Source organism: Chaetura pelagica, unplaced genomic scaffold, assembly GCF_000747805.2.
Source record: "Chaetura pelagica isolate M959 unplaced genomic scaffold, ChaPel_1.0 scaffold45, whole genome shotgun sequence".
In the NCBI taxonomy this organism is placed as follows: Eukaryota; Metazoa; Chordata; class Aves; order Apodiformes; family Apodidae; genus Chaetura; species Chaetura pelagica.
Window position 1 is genome coordinate 4,936,039 of NW_009953217.1, and position 6,000 is coordinate 4,942,038.

Genomic DNA, 6,000 nt, shown 5'->3' on the forward strand with positions numbered 1-6,000 from the left:
CTTGGTGCAAAGTTTTCAAAAAGAACATGACTGGAAGCAAGAGCCAAATTTGTAAAAGTCACTGATGGATTTTGAACTTTCCTTGAAGCCCTGACTCCTAAAAGTCATATGAGGACAGGGTGTGTGTAGACCAACCCCAGGAACAGCCACGAACAACTCAATTGCATTTGGAGGCAGGAGCTGGAGTTTCAGCAGAAATGGAATTGGTCCTTAATGACCAATGCTAAAGCCTAGTAATCAGAATGATCCTTTTTCTGTACCGCCAAATAAATGTGAAATTTATGTTCCAAGTTTATGATACAAAACTTGTAGCACATGAGGCTTTTGGGCTTCATTGCTGCATGCTGAGGCTAAAGGGGCAGAAGGCCACGTTTTGACAGAGCCAGAGACATGTAGCTCAGCTTCCTTTGAGAAACAAATCTATATATGAGTGTGCAGGAGCTGTGCACCATTCCATGAGATGGTTCTGCTTGCTCTGTAATAGATACTGCATCAAACAGGATTTCTTCAGAGGGATGAGGCAAGCTGGACAAGGACTAGCACAGTGCCCCCGTGGCTGTGGGATGATCTATTTGTGCCTTACTATCACACCTGTTGTTATGGAGCTCAAAAGCACTTTGGAAAAAAAGTCCAAACTTCACTCCAACTAGATCTGATGCAAACCAAATCCTCCACTCTCCTACCTCCAAGAGCTTTTGTACTGCACTTTCAGTGCAATTACATGCTAAATATCTGTCTGTCAATATCCTGGATCCCCTCAATTTGTATGACACGCTTTAACGCAGGCCTAGCCAAGCCTAATGGAATGACAGCAATGCCCTCCAACTATAGACCTAGTACTGCTGGGAGAGTTTGGCTGGCTGTGCAAGGAACAGTGGGTGGGAAGGACAGAGGAAACACAAATGCCACCAATTAGCTGCTACAGTCGGACCCCTGGCTCAAAGAGAATATGTTACCTTCTTCCTGGCTGCTGGTTCTTGATGAAAAATCAGAAAAGGAATGCCATGTTGCACATCACCTTGCCCCAGACAGACACAAAACCTCTGATTTAGGTAGTTTGCCAGCAGGTGTGAACCTGGGTAGCTTGTACTGAATGTTACAGGGCAACGCTGGTTTACAGCAGCTGAGGGTTAGATCCCTCAGTCTTTGCACTGCATCTGGCTCAAGGGTGTTTTAGTCACGCACACCAAGGAAGACTCAAACTGGAAAAAAAGTTTTCTTTTTAAAAGAAGTCCTTAAACCCCCAGGCTAATCTTCCATAATATCGGTGAATCTCTTCAAGCTTGTTTTTGTCTCTGTGTCCAAAACAGCTGGAAAGGTCCTTAGAAATTACTAAATCCATCATTCTCTGGTAGGAAACAAGAAAAAGGGCCAGAGAAAACTGCTTAACAACCAGAGAGAATTCTATTTGTTCAAAACCTGGTACAAGGGGAGGGGGAAGATAAAATGTATCCCAACTGCACTTTGTCAGGAGAACAAAACTGGCTAGAGGGACACGGCACTGAAAATAATGATTTTTCAGGCAGCAGCCAGACAGCCGCCTAATCCCGTGTGAATAGAGACATCACTTGGACAGCACCCGTCACTGTGACTGCTGATGCCGATTCCATCTGGACAGGTCTCACACAGCCTAATAAACATACCTCAATCCTATGCTTCAGTTAAACCTCTTTTTTTTTGTTTTGTTTTTAGTTTTTAACTGCTTTCTTTCCTCCACCCTTATTGTCTCTGCTGCAATGTAAGATTTATTTTTAAGTTATAATAAAAAAGTTAATTGAAATCCATGTATCATTAACACTGGCATTTGGTTGAGAAGGTTTTTGTAAGCTGAACTGTGGGACTTATATGATGTTTCACAAATTCCATGGTACAACAGTTCTTTTTGTATAGATGGCGATTGTTAACAATTTCCTTCTTACCATCAGAAGTGTTTAGTATATATTTTTTGTATATAAAATCCCAATTTCTTTGCCTGGAATAACAGCTTTGGACAAAGATTCAGCTAGTCTGAATTTTTCTCTCTGTAAGGAAAGTTTATTTGGTTTTAATCAATGCAAGAATTTCCTAACTTGCATCTATGGAAGAGAAGACGACAAATAAAATAAACACAAGCCAGTTCCTGTCTCCTGGTCAGATTTGTCAGCTGAAGCTCCCAGCTGTCCTCCTAGTTCTGCTCTCCTTGCAGGATGCATTGGGCCTCTATGACCCAACAGCTGCATGGATGGTTACAGCCTACATACATTACAGACACTCTGGGGCTCCTGCCCTGCAATGGCTCTACAAGCAAGACAACATTGTGTGTTGGTGGTGCTAGAGCAAGACTCTGTGGGCAGCAACCACCAAGGTACAGCTGGACTTGCACTGGATATATTCCTCCCTGTATGTCAATCCTGTCCAGTCTTGTAAGAGGAGTTCCTCATTTGAAGACTCTCTTCCTTCAGGCCTAACATCCTCTCAAGTAGGCGATATGCTTTGTTGCTATTATTACAACATGAGCATGCAATTCAACATCCCTAAAAAAGTATGGCAGGGCTGAATTCATCAAACACTAGCTCAGTCCTCCTGTTCTCTTAAGTATTTTTATATCCTAGAAACAGAGTGGTCCTGCTAGCTAACCACCAGAGGGTATCAAGGTTGATTTACTTTCTGATTGATGTGATCTTTTTCTTGCCTTTTATTAGTGTTTAACTATGTCTATAAAGAACTATAAACTAAAACCATCTACTCTCCTTTATGATGATGAGAACTGCTGAAGAGCACCCCTAGGAAAAAGCAGCACCTAAGAGGTACCATTGCAGTGCCTTTTGTGTCTTTTTCACCCCCCCTCTAAAGCTAATTGCTGAATCTAATTCATCATTTCTCCTATGTGTGGACTTCTGTTGCCACACAAATTCTGCAACTACAAATCACCCAAGAGAAAGAACAAAGGTTATGCGTGAGTTTTTAAATCTCGTGTTCAATTTTGATGCATTTTGATGCTTGAGCAATCTTTGACCTAGTCTCAAAGGGTAGGAAACAAAGACAATCCAGACTAAAATTCCCCAGAATTAAAGCACTCAAAAAAATCAAATGTAAACATGGCTCAAAATTGTTGAATGGCCTTCTTTTTATAGAGGACTGAAATTAAATCTTAGTTCCAGGTTTTCCTTGGAGCATTGCAAATCTGGACCCATGGCACCGTTCTGCATATTAAGCATGTCTACTGAAAAATGGAAAACACCTTTGCTCTTCATGAGTTCAAACATGCTCTACACTAAATGACTCAGAATTAATACCTGAAGCAATGTGAGCAGACCCAGATGTTTAGCATTTATAAAAGTTTGTACAAAACTGCTCAGTCCAGACTTTCCAAATGCTCAGAAGCAAAATGTCCCAAAATACCTTAAAACACGTCAGTGTCAGGAGTCCTTGGTGAGGTCTTTGTGGAAAGATTTTTGTTTTAGACTTGCCTTTATGTGATTTTTTTCTAGGCCTGAATAATGATGCAAATCTGATGAGAATTAAGACAGTAAAAGAGCCTACAAAATCCTTTGGCTACACAGCAATAGAGAGGGGGTCTCCAGAGAAGGAAATTTCATCCGGCTGCTTTGCTGACAGGAGAAGGCTCAGCGTGATAAAAGAGATCCTGCCACTTGCTCTGAGAAACCCCAGCAAAACTCTGTGCTGATACATCTCTGCTGACACCTGCTCCAGCTGGTCCTTTGCAATTTGACAGGGCTGGAGGGCTGGCGGCAAAAGAAGAGTGGGCCAGGTTCTGAGAACAAGCATAGCATTTAATGTGTCTGATCTGGCTCTTTTCTTTTGCAAAACCTGAAAATGCAAAAACTCAAATATTTGGGCAACCCTTCCTTCATGCTGCCAAGGCAGAATATGCCTCTGTTACATTTTCTAGCATATTGTTAAAGCTGGCTCTTGCTTTCCTCATTTCCAGTCTCATGTACCTTGCTTTATTGAACATGTCCTACTATGCAGGCTAACATTTCCTCCTTGAGAATTCCCCCTTGTATTCTCCTCTGTCGTACTATGTAACCTATTCTCTTCTGATGTCTCCCTCCTACTGTAAGTTAATTTCTCAGCACAGCATTGCTAGATAGCTTTCTCTTTCACTTTTTTAACATTTCATCTTACAAATCAGTCATATCAGCTCCCTATTCCTTATAGTCCATGAACTTGTATCTGCACAGGAAAGCACTGTATTGTTTATCCCTCTCTAGTGCTCTGAGGGTTTTGCTGGAAGTTTCACCTTGAGAATAAAAACATTAACTGTCACTGGCTCTAGTACACAGCCAAAAAGCCTTGGAGGCTGCAAGAGACTTGATTCAGCGTTCTGGATGTGTAACACATCTTTCCCAATTTACATGAAACATTCATTTGCAAACACTGACAACCCACAAACTGCTGATAATCTACATGCTTCACATTACAGATCATATACGTGTGCCATAGCATGACAACATCAGCTAATGTATCTATTAGTAAGCCTTAGAGAAGCAGGCTTCGTAGCTCTCTCTCTCCAGAGATTTTCCATGATTACTATTGTTTGAGGCTATGATGTACTCCAGTTATTGACTGGAAGGAGAATATTTTAACAATCATTGCAGGGTTTATTTTCTCAATTAGACATACTAGCACTGCTTGTCTGTCTCACATGAAGGAGTGTTTAGCTTCTTTATCCTTTGTAATTCATAAACCAATAAATAAACAGGCACTGACTGTCTTGTTCTTTCCTCCCCTTATAAATACATCATGCTGATATGTGTTATCTGCTGTGAACACTAGCCAATTTGCTCTTTCCTTCAGAGATAAGATGGAGCAATTTTTTTCAGTGAAGATGAATAACCTAGTCAGACCATATTACCTGGAGTCAGGTTGCAGGTGCCTACCTGCAGCACATCTTCAGCCCACTTGCCCCTGCTGCTGCCTTTAGTCTTGCTGCTAAACTGCTGTGGGCTGAGGCTGACTGCAGGATTTCCACTCATTGAAAGCAGAACCTTTGCACAGCCATGGCTCCTTTGTACCTCTCTTCCCAAAGGAGTCTGTGTTTGGCTCTAAAGCTGATGCTTGGGCACAGTTTTATTCCCCAGCAGTGCTGTAGCTATCATAGCAACAAAACATGTTGCCTTCATTTCCTTCCCTTTCAGTTCATCAATGTTTCGAGTTCATCCTGTAATCACTGAACTTTAGTTTCCTCCAGTAAAAAAGCAAGGTGAAAACAAAAATCAAGGATTACACACCAGCAGAAAACTAGTTTAAAAACACACTCTGATGGTATTTCTTAAATGCTTTGCCAGGTGAAAGTCTTTCAACTAAGACAAAAACTTGGAAAACTCCCATCTCTTTTGGCCAAGTGTCTGTGAGCATCTAAAAGTGCCATCCCATCAACACAACAGGTAGTAAGAGACAGTTCATAAATCACACTCTCCTGCTGTCATGGTTTAAGCTTACTTGCTATCCCTGGCATTACTATTTTGCACTCCTGGAGTCCTGGGGGGAAACAGCATTAGCAGACACAGACCAGCTCCTTGTGATTCAGAGGGAGCATGGGGAAACTGCAAAGCTCAGGGGTGTATGAGGCACAGCCCATCCGTTCTCCCTCTTTAGGTAACATGAAGCACTCCTATACTGAATTTTCTTCCCAAAGGAGAGAGGGAGCTGGTGTCAGGTGAGGATTTTAGGGTCTGGGTCATCAAATTCCAGCAAAATGACCACCCTCATAACCCAAAATAGCTGCTATGTTTATAGTAAACAGAAAAGATAACTGGGTGGCCTTTGAAGCTACCATGTCCATTGCTGGTAAATTATGGACAAGTGGATACAGCAGTGATGATCCAGAGCATTTGTTTAATGTTCAGACGTAATTATGGCAATTATCAAATTTCTGCCCCTTCAGCAAAAGGGGGGATGGGCCCAGTTGTCTGATACCACAAGCAGAAACAGCAGAGGACGGTTTTTTTCCTGAGTAACTCACACTGGATAAAATTCCTGAGTACCACCTGGTTC